This window comes from Nomascus leucogenys, chromosome 12, assembly GCF_006542625.1.
Source record: "Nomascus leucogenys isolate Asia chromosome 12, Asia_NLE_v1, whole genome shotgun sequence".
Lineage (NCBI taxonomy): Eukaryota > Metazoa > Chordata > Mammalia > Primates > Hylobatidae > Nomascus > Nomascus leucogenys.
This window is the reverse complement of record NC_044392.1, coordinates 80,134,887-80,146,205: the sequence shown is the minus strand read 5'-3', so window position 1 is coordinate 80,146,205 and position 11,319 is coordinate 80,134,887. Positions and strand designations below refer to the sequence as shown.

The 11,319-nt window shown below is 43.7% G+C and overlaps 1 pseudogene; it reads right to left on the bottom strand.

Moving 5' to 3' along the window:
- Positions 1 to 9,820: 9,820 nt before the first annotated feature.
- Positions 9,821 to 10,657, bottom strand: LOC100606194 (annotated as a pseudogene).
- Between the last annotated feature and the right edge of the window lie 662 nt (positions 10,658 to 11,319).

Genomic DNA, 11,319 nt, shown 5'->3' with positions numbered 1-11,319 from the left:
TTTGGAGACCATCTTTGTATCCCTTGCAAGAGCCTGCTGAATTCCATTCTAAACCTACCACGCTGAAGAGTATGAAATTATGAAGCAGGAATGTGTACACTGTTATCTATCCCTACTTTTCTCCCTGTAGTACCTCCCACCTTGCCTTGTATGTTCATTTTTGCCTCATAGACTAGAGTTTCTCCAAGTGTCACCTGAGTCCAATTGCATCCCAAATCTCTTCTAATGCTTGTGCAAAATTCTTGGGCCTCACTCCACATACACTGAAACAGAAATGCCGTGGGTATAACTCTGGACTTGACATTTTTAACAAGTTACCCACCTATAAAAAATAATACTATTATTAATAATAGTAGCTTTTACCTATAAAATACTACTAATATGTGCAGGCACCATTCCAAGTGCTTTACATAAACTGACTTATTTAATCCTCAGCACAATCTATGACTAGGTACTATTATTGTCCCCATTTTACAGATGAGTAAACTGAGATACTGATAGATTAAGAAACTTTCCCAAAGGCATGGAACTATTAAGTGCAGAGCTGGGAGTGAAACGCAGGCAGTCTAGCTTCAGACTGCAAGCTTTCCACCAGGGCGCAATACCACCTCTTCTCCCCATTGATTCTTATGCTTCAGTCTAAGACTCACTGCAATGATTATTATTTAATGCATCACTTGCACCTGCAAAAATAAAAATCTATGTCTCTGCCTTTGATGTGGAAATTTACAAAACCCAGTCATCTTAAGGGGAATATGCCAAGCTGGTGTGAGATAGTAAGTTTGGAAATTTGGACATGAAACTAGTACACCTTTGGGAAAAGCATCACGCCCACCCCCCACCCCCAATTAATGAACTGCAATGATGCAAACCACCCAGAGAAGAGGCCTGTCTCCTGCAGGAAAAACCTGGCCTGAGTTCCATTCCGAAGCCTGAACCAGCCTTCCCCCACGGTGCTTCTGACTCACCAGGGCAAGGTGGGGGAGCCTTATTTGTGGGTGTCATTGTTCTTGTCACAGAACTTGGTCAGGCCTGTTAGGAAGTCCCAGCCAGCTTCAGGTTGTCTACTGATGGCCCAGGCCATCTTCAGGCTGGAATTGGGTCTCACAGCTTCTGTGTGGCCAGAGTCACCAGGGCCACAAGGGCCAGGGTTGGCTCCACATCACATGGGCACCTTCCAATGCAGCTCTCCCAGGTGACAGGAGGCACACTGACAAGAGCTTGGTGTTGGATGGTGGAAAGGGCACTAGCCTGGGATGAGAAGACATAGGAAAAATTTCTGCATCTGCCCCTGTCGGTGGGTACAATGGGCAGTCATGCAGCCTCTAGAGCCTCAGACACTTCACCTGTAGAATAAGGAAAATACTTCCCAGCCAACGCCTCTGCAGGTGGCTAAGATGACTGATCAAGAAAACATCAGTGAAACTGCTTCCTCCAGCATTGGCGTCATTCTGAATTGCCAATCTATAACTCTGTGTCTGGCCTTCCTCATCTCTAAAGGACTGGCATTTGCTCACTTATTCAACAAATATTAATTGAGTGAACGTGTGACTTTCCATGTAGATAACATGGAGAGCTGCAAAGTGACTAATAGGCATCTGAAGGCTAACGTAGTTGAAGCAGAACTCTTGTTTCTCCAGGAAACCTGCCCCTCTTCCAGCTTGCCCCATCTGGGAAAGAGCATCCACATCCATTCACTTGCTGAAGCTAAAACTCAGGAGTCGGCTTTAATTTCTCCCTTCCTTCTTTCAATCCCTGAGCAAAGCCTTGAACATACACTTGAGTCTCTCTCCCACTCGCAACACTGCATTCCAGTCCAGTGCCACCATCCGGCTCTTCATCCATGGCACCACCTCCTTGCCAGTCTCTCTGCTTCTTTTCAGGGGCTCTATACTCAGCAGGCAGGAAAAATCACATCACATCCCTCCCCTGCTGGGAAGTCTGCAGTGGCTTCCCAGTGCACTTGAACTAAAAGCCATGCTGTCAAGGCCCAACATGACCTGGCCCCTTCCCCTCCTACGCGGCTCTCCTTTACTGTGTTCCAGCCACTCAGGCCAGCCTACTTACTCACCCCAGCATGCCAAGCTCATTCCCACCCCAGGCCTTTGTGCTATCCTGGAGTGCTCTTCTGCCAGAACATTGCCTGACTCCTTCTCACCACCTAGGTTTCAGTTCAAGTAGCATATCCTCAGAGAAGCCACCACTCCCTGTCCTGAGTTACTCTCTACCCCTTTATCTGTCCTAGTTTCTGTTATGATCTGGTATCGCACCTGTTAGGATCTGATGTTATCCTAATTATGTGTTTCTCTACATGTCAAGTGTCTGTTATTCCCCTCAAATATACTCTGTTTCACAAGAGAGGCACTTTGTCTGGTTATCCCCAGCTCCTAATGCTTGACACATAACTGGCACTTAACAAATATTTCTCAAAGGGATGAACTGATATTACTATTACTGCACTGCTTTCAAATACATTTGTCTTATTCTGAAAAGAATTTAAGGGGGTTATAGAACTGAATAAAATGGAATAAGATTTGTAAAATACTAGCCTAAGAAATTAGGTTTTTTAAGAAAGAGGGTAGGATACTTAGAAGAACTCTTAGCCTTGCATTGTCCCTGGGCTCAGCCCTGGGAGCGCCTCTTCTCCACCCTCACTCTACCCCCACCTGCCCTTTATTCTGTCACCTGCTCTAGGCCGTGGCTCCAAATACCAGCAGTGTGTTTCTGTTCAGCCAGATGTCTACCTGAAACCCAAGTTCACTCATCTCCACTTGGGGTCTAACAGGCCCCTCACTCCTAGCGTGTTCAAATCTACTGCCCCAGATTCCCTTCATGGGAGAGCATGTAAAGACACTCTATCCTTCCAATTTCTCAGGGTCATTCTCAGCCCCCTCCTGTCCTTCGTGCCCCACACTGTATCTGTCAACAAATCCTGTTACCCAGAATGTGACCTCTTCCCACCTACCACCACGCTGGCTCAGGACACCATCTCCTCTGAGTTCCTGCAGGGGTCTCCTGAGTGGTCTCCCTGCTTCTACCTCTGTCTCCTATGTCTGCTCTCAGCTCGTTAGCTAGAGGGACCCTTTGAAGTTATGCCACTCCTCTGCTCCAAACCCTCTAATGGCTTCTCATCTTACGCAGTGTGAAGGCCCAAGTACAGCAAAGCCCTCTGCGGCTCGACAGGAGCTGGCTTCCGGTTACTTTTTGGACCCTATCGCTGCCTCACCCACTCCACTCCAGCCACACCCTCCTCCTTGCTGTTTCTTCAACATGCTGGGCACACTCCTGCCTCAGGGTTTTGAACTCCCTGTTTCCTATCTCTGGAATGCTTTTTCTTCCCCTGGGATCTAGAGAGCACACGCCACTCCTTCAGGCTTTGCTCAGATGGCACCTTCTCAGTCAGTGCTTCTCAGACCTCTGCTCTATTTAAAATGTATTTTCAGAGTAGTATCTAGAACAGTGTTTGGTGGGCAGCAGGTAATCAGTAACTACTTGTTGTTCAATGAATGCAGATGAAGAAGAGTGAGGCAAAGGCATGAAGCACACACTTCAAGGTCTTTATATTGCTTAGTGTTGAGCCACAAACTTGCTGCTCCACTTTCTAACAGTCAGCACACACATGAAAGCAGCTTCAGTTATGCCCATTACAGTACCCGTCTATAAAATCCAATCACACCATTTGTTCAGGAAAAACGTAATAACTCTTCCTGATACTGAGATCAGAGAGAAAGCTCTCCCATTATCCTTTCTGAAGAGGTTGTAATATTGTGAGCAAAGTCCTCAGTTCAGAGCACTAGAAAGCTGCAGCGACAAGGAGCAGAGTGCTTCTTATTACATTTTCCAGTGTGGTTGATGCCTTAAACGAGAGTATAATTAATGTAAAAGCAGGGCCAGAACAGTGTGGTGCCGAGATGCAGCTTTCTTTTGAACAGATCCAGGAACAGATCTAGAGTAGCAGGAACAGATCTACACTCCCAGAAACAAACCTGGAGTACCCAGGATCAGGCATGCTTTATGGCTCTTGGCAGTGCCTCTCAATGAAGCTTGCATTTGCTGAGAAATTGACAGGTAGTTTATGAGAATGGGTCATTCTTGGAGTGTCATGGAGATTGTACCAATATAGCTTTAGAAGCACGACCATGGTCCATGTACATGCATTCCCTGGAGCAATGCAGTGCACAACCTGTACAACTGAGTGAGGCGTCCCCATTTATGACCCTGGATAAGTGTAGAGATCTAGGCTTTAACTAGTAGCCAAAGCCAAAGGTAGCTTGCCACATATGTACAAAAGATGCAGTGCCAAAAAAGGATACATAATATCTCATGTACTGCAGAAATGGGCTAAAGGAACAGTAGTGGGCAGGGCCAAGATGCTCCATAGAAAGAACCTGGAGTTGGGCTATCAGAGAATGGCTACAAGAATACTAGGGTGAAAATGCTCAAAGCAGTTGAAACAAAATATACTCCCCCATGCCAGCTATAAAAGATCTCAGCAGAGCTCCCACTGACCCACTCACTTGAGCTGTGTGGTTTTTCTTCAGTGCACAGTTGCGAAATAAACATCAAGGTAGGGCCAGGCACGGTGGCTGACGCCAGTAATTCCAAGACTTTGGGAGGCCAAGGCAAGCGGATCATGAGGTCAGGAGTTCCAGACCAGCCTGACAAACATGGTGAAACCCCCGTCTCTACTAAAAATACAAAAATTAGCCAGGTGTGGTGGCATGCATCTGTAATCCCAGCTACTCAGGAGGCTGAGGCAGGAGAATTGCTTGAACCCGGGAGGCAGAGGTTGCAGTGAGCCAAGATTGCGTCACTGCACTCCAGGCTGGGCAACAGAGCGAGACTCTATCTAAAAAAAAGAAAAAAAAGCCAGGCACGGTGGCTGACACCTGTAATCCCAGCACTTTGGGAGGCTGAGGCAGGCGGATCACAAGGTCAGGAAATCGAGACCATCCTGGCTAACACAGTGAAACCCCATCTCTACTGAAAATACAAAAAAAAAAAAAAATTAGCCAGGCGTAGTGATGGGCACCTGTAGTCCCAGCTACTTGGGAGGCTAAGGCAGGAGAATAGTGTGAACCCAGGAGGCAGAGCTTGCAGCGAGATGAGATCGCGCCACTGCACTCCAGCCTGGGCGACAGAGCGAGACTCCGTCTCAAAAAACAAACAAACAAACAAACAAAAAACATTGAGGTAGATGGCTGAATTACATTGCTATTTGAGATTGCTAGCCGTAAACTATTAAATCAGGAGCAGTTACCAGAACTGATGACTGCAGTAAGGTTTCTCACTAAGAAATTTGATTCTATAAAATTTACAGTAATACAAATACAAATATTCACTCCACTGGGGTTCACACTCAGTTCTTCTGTCCAAGGGCTCCTAATTTGCACATGACAGGAAGATCAGTATTTCCCTGTGTCCATGTGTAAGAAGTACATTTCTTGAATTTTTGTGGTAAGTCAAGGACTTTCATGAGAGTTAATTTTCACATGCATACATCCCCCAAAGATATATTTTGTCTTTCATTTATTGGAAGATATGAAGAAATTACATGATAATTAAGCTGAAAAATATGCAATGTGGCAATGACTAAGCAAACACCTCAGCTTTCATGGTCATCATTATCACAGCTGACTGGAGTCCCCAGGAATGCATTCATTCAGAGTCAAACCCGTGTTGAGAGCCTGCCATGTGCCAAGCCCCGTGCTGGGCATTTTTCTGAGGATGGGTTGGGAGTGGGGAGTGGAGATAAAGATCAAGAAGACATGACCCTTGACCTTAAGGAGATCCCCATCTAGTGGAGGAATCATAACTTTCTCATCTGAAAGTTCATCTAGCCCTGCAAGGCAGTGCACGGTGAGTATGCATTTCAGGATGCACCTTGTATGATCTCTGTGGACGAGACGGGTCTGGGTCCTCCAAGGGAGGTAGGCCTTGAGCTGGTCTTGAAGAAGATTACAATATGGAAAACTGGGTCTCATAGAGGGGAGCAAATCACCAACCTTGTTCCTCTGATTGCCAATCAGAGAGAAATTAAATTTGTAGGGCTTGGTGGTGCAGACCTGTAATCCTAGTACTCCGGGTAGCTGAGAGAGGAGCCAGCCAGCCTTCTTTCTTTCTTTCTTTCTTTCTTTCTTTCCTTCCTTCCTTCCTTCCTTCCTTCCTTCCTTCCTTCCTTCCTTTCCTTCTCTCTCTCTCTCTCTGTCTCTTTCTCTCTCTCTCTTCTTATGAGACAGGGTTTCCCTCTGTCACCCAGGCTGGAATGCAATGTTGCAATCATGGCTAACTGCAGTCTTGACTTCCAGGACTCCAACAACCCTCCCAACTCAGCCTCCCAAGTAGCTGGGACTACAGGCATGCACCACCACACCTGACTAACTTAAATTATTATTATTATTATGATTTGTAGAGACAAGGTCTCACTCTGTTGCCTAACTGATACACCTCAGGAGCAGCTCCTGGGGTTCCCTCCTCCTAACACATACAGCCCTACATGGCTTAGCCAGCAAGAAGGAAGGAAAGGAGCCAAGGACAAGAGCATGCTTATGATGAGCCAGGCATTCTTCTAATCACATTACCCACAACTCTAACCTCCCCCTGACTCTGCCAGGCAGGAGCAATTGCAACTGCTCACTTCTAGTAATCAAGGAGCAGAGGTGCAAAGATTTTCTAAGTCACACACAGTTAATAGGCAGCAAAGACCAACCACCCTGATAGGTCTGATGCTTTCTACTACTCACACACAACCAAGTGTGGACAAGGAGGGCCTCAGAGAACTGGACCAGGTGTCCTCATGGGTCTCTCTTCACTCCAGGAGGATAAGAGAAAGCATCTCCAGTGTTCTATTGAATCCAAGCAGGAGCAGATTATTTAGGGAAGCCTGGGGCGGCAGTCCTTTAGAACTGGAAGGAAACTCGAAAAATGTCCAGTTCGACCTTGTTTTACAGAAGAGGGAACTGAGGCCTAGAGAGGTAAAGTGATTTTTCCAAAGTTAAGTGATGCCTACATAGTTTATGGCTCTTCTCCCCACAGTGTACTGCAAATCTTACATCCATGACCTTCATGGACACCACGCAAATTAGGGTATGCCCTTTCTTGCAGGTCTTCTCTGTGTCTGTCTGGGTTCAAGAAGCAGGAAATGATGGAAAGTGCTCTGTGTTGACAAGGGACTTGTCCATTCTGGGTCCTTTGCTCTCCTGCAGGTCACAAACTCCCCACCTCATGTTCTCCCCTTTCATTCCCACTCTGCTTTCAGGAAAGGATTGGACAGGTGACACCTTGGTAGCAATTTAAATCATATCATTGGGCACTATGTTCATTTAGGCTGTCTCTCCAATCATCAATGAAAAACTTCATCCTCATCAAAGAGACTTCAGGCCCAGCCACAGATTGGTTTTTTGGAGGGGTGGGGTGGGGTGGGGAGGGGGCAGGTGGTGACAGCAAGGCTAGGAGGGAGGGGGTCATGGGTGAGATCCGATACGCTTAATAGAGCAGCAGTCACTCCAAGCAGCTTTGTACCCTGAGGATCCTATCCAAGTTGGTCTTCGTGTCGGAGCTCAACATTGCCTTACAGAAGATGTTTTGGTGATGAAATAAGAGCTTTGGTATCTGTTTAGGCAGCTCACGCATTCCCACAAGCCTCCTGACTTGGGCAGGCTGAGTCAGGGACAGGCCTATTTGCTAGATAAACTCAGAGAGTTACAGGTTTCTCAAGACTTTATAAATCCATCCCGTGTGGGAGTACTTCCCTTTCCTTAAATGGATTATTAGAAAAGATTGGATGCAAATCAAGAATTCAATTTCTAACCAAGCAATTTTCCACCCACACAGAGAACTCATTTTAGCGTAGGTAACTTCTAATAAATAAAAGATTTTCTTCAACCCCGAGACTGACTTCTCATTAAAATGAGGTGGGACTCTACAGGGGTCCTTTAAGGGTCCCTGTCTGGGTGCTGAAATCCAACATGTCGTAGTTTCAAAGCACCGTAGACACAGCAAATGAACCTATGTACTCTCATTTGCTGCTCACACCTTCCCTGGGATGAAGGCTGCTGAGTGAGCTCTACACTTGGCAAGGAAATGTGGAGCAGGTTGTACCCGAGAACGTCCATAATTCCCACCTCTCATCAGACAGGTGTGGCATCAAATCCTGGCCCAGACACAAAAGCTGGATGACTTTGGACAACATACTTAATCTCCCTGAGCCTGGGGCTCTTCTAGGTCTCGAAAACAGGGGCGCTAACACCCACCTCCCAGTGCTGCTGTGAAGACCACACAAGATACCTGTGTAAAGCCCCTGGATATAGTAATCACTCTGTTTCTTGCTAGCAATTATTATGTAAGGAACTTTTCTAAACATGTTTTTCTTTTTCTGTTCTCACATGAGGTTTTTTCCTGATCATGTAGAAAACTATGATGGTAGATGTTTTGGAAAACACAGAAAGCCATAAAAAAGAAAATAAAAATTGTCTGTGTTCCCAACACTCAAAAAGAATCACTATTAACATTTTGATATACTTTAATTTCATAACATCCACACACACATGCACACATACTTCTATATAGTCACACACATATAATTTTGTGGTTGAGAATGTATACTGTGTTTTCTTTTTTCACCTAACATTATATTTTGAGCATTTTCTTATATCATTAAAAATTCTTAAAAACATCATGTTCAACAGTTTCAAAACAATAATAGTTTTTTTCTGTCTTAATTTCATTGTATACAATTCTTTGTGTTTCTGATTTTTCATATTTTTCTTTTTATTCCTAATTTTGCAGATGAATTGACTGATCAAAGCACATGAACTTTTTAAAAAAGAGTATCTAATAAATTTACTCAAATAAAGAAAGCGTAAATTATACAGAACTGAAAATATTAGAAATCTATAGCTAATTAAATGTGTATAAATTAGCCAACACCGTAGACATTTCTAGTTAAGCATTCATAAAAATACATATTAATTCTTTCCTTTTATGTAGAGATAACACATGCCTACATGACATGATGACCCTGGCCAAAAAAAAAATCAGATGCTAAAAGTATTCTCAAGTTGTAAAAATGATATGAAAAACATTTCAGTGACAACATTCTTCATGAATATAAACCTCTGATTTAATTCCTCTGATTTACCTTTGAACATGCAGAAGCATGATGGTTTTAAATTTTTTTTTAATGCGGTGGCCAGGATTATCATCAAACAAATATTTTACAGATATTGGTATCATAACACATCAGCTTATTAATATTTAAGGCTTTTTGCATGCACAATATCTCATTGTGAGAAAAACAATTTTAATATTGGTTATTTGCCATAATTTTTTAAACTTTCAAAGCCTTTTCAACATAAGGGAATAGCTGCACACATTTTCTTATAAAACATAATCTTTAAAAAATTAACTAAGATTGGTCTTTATGGTTCCTAGTAATAAGTCCTTGTCTTATTTTTTCATATAGTATAAATTATACGCTTATGTAATATGCAGGACTGCATTAAGACCTGGTAGTTCCTAAACAGCGTTACCAAATAACCACATAAATCCCAAATGCACCGAAGTTCAAGTATCTTTGTAGTATCCTTCCACCTAATTGAAGTTGAAGCTGTTCCTTTTGGGTATTTTTCTACTTCAGTATGAAGTATATTGTTAGAATTTCATTAGTGGGTTCATTATGTGGCTTTTTAAAGACAAAAGTGGTTTTGATTTCTCCCATAGTTCACAATTCTGACGAGACATTTTCTTGGAAGTCATATAGTCAAGGGATGTTTTGAATAACCAAACACTCTTCAGTAGCTGTAATCTCTCGATGCCACTGTTACAAATAAGTGTTTATAGCCTTTGCTATAATAGCAGTATTTCCCAGATGGTTTACCTGTTCCCACAATACACGTCATTGTTTTAAAATCTGAATATTTCCATTATTATAATTTGTTTGATTATAATCCTGACCACCACATTTTAATGACTGATTGAATCCAGTTTAAACCAATTATTACATATTTTCTTCCAATTTGCTTTTAAGTAGTGACTTTGCTAGTGGTACCAAATCTATACAGCGGCCATGTAAGGTGTATTGCTTTTCTTCCTGTAAACTATTGGTGAGCACAAGAAGGCAATCCACCAAACTCCAAGATCTCCTATCCTCACCAAATAAGGTACAAATTCACTCACACATCTTTTTCTGCAAAAAGTTAAAGCTACTTTCAATCTCAAATTCATGTTCAGCAGAACTTGTGCAACTGTTTCATGGTCCTGGGAAACCTTAGGGAAAGCCCTCCATATTTTGATAATAGGCCGTCTAAAAAATCAGAATCACTGGAGTTAACCAGATATATTTAACTATCATGGTGTAACTTTTCCGGCAGGTGGCCTACACAAGCCAGTTCATTTTCTTTACTTGTCATGCCCACAGCCCCCACTTGAAGAGGAATGCTCCTTTCCATAGGAAAGATTTGAGATTTGGAAAAAAATGATGAACTTTCTTTCTGCAATAGGTGCCCTTACGTAGTTTACGTGGGCATTTCCTAGCTTGTCCAATTGTTCTAGTTACGTAAGCAGCCAACTGTCTTGGAAATTTCTTAAGCTCCTTCATGTTCTTATTAGTCAAAGTAGAGATCCTTTTTCTAAGACCATCAATGAAATGATCCTCAATAATATTAGAAAATTCCCATTTTTAACATTGGGGTTTCAGATGTTGTAGTTCCTAAACATCAGTGCCTCAGGTTACTGCAGCTGTTCAGCCCAGTCCTGGCATCCACCGGGCAGCCCTCTCAGGCCTGTGCAAGACCTGCTAGGAGAGCGCCCCTTGGGTGTGGGGGGGGGGTGGCACTTCCCTGACTCCACCCAATGCTGGTTCTGCCCTCTTCCAGTGGGTCGGTGGGTCATGAAGGACCTTAAGGAGGGGGAAGAGGTACAGTCTATGAGCTATTAAGGCAGTAGTGGAAGTTTGCTGTCCAGAAAATTTGTACCAACTCAACTTCCATCAGCAGGGGAGAAAAGTAAAGCTTTGGGAATCTTTGCAACTTTCCCATGCCTGTTCTTGTTTGCTCCTATGGCAATTAACAATGAAAGCCAAAAAGGCAAGGGGGTCTGTGAAAGATGTCAGAGAACCAGAAAGGGGAGATTGGGAAGTTGGTCCTCATTCCCAGGCTCTGGAAAGCAATAGCAGGAAATTGAATAGATGATAAAAGATTTACAAAGGCCTGAGGGATAGAAGAAAGAGGGATGTGGGGATGGCAAGGAGGTGCCTCTCGGTGTATATTTTCACCCCTGGATGACACAGAATGTCCTTGGGGCAAGGTGGCAGCCCTGCTC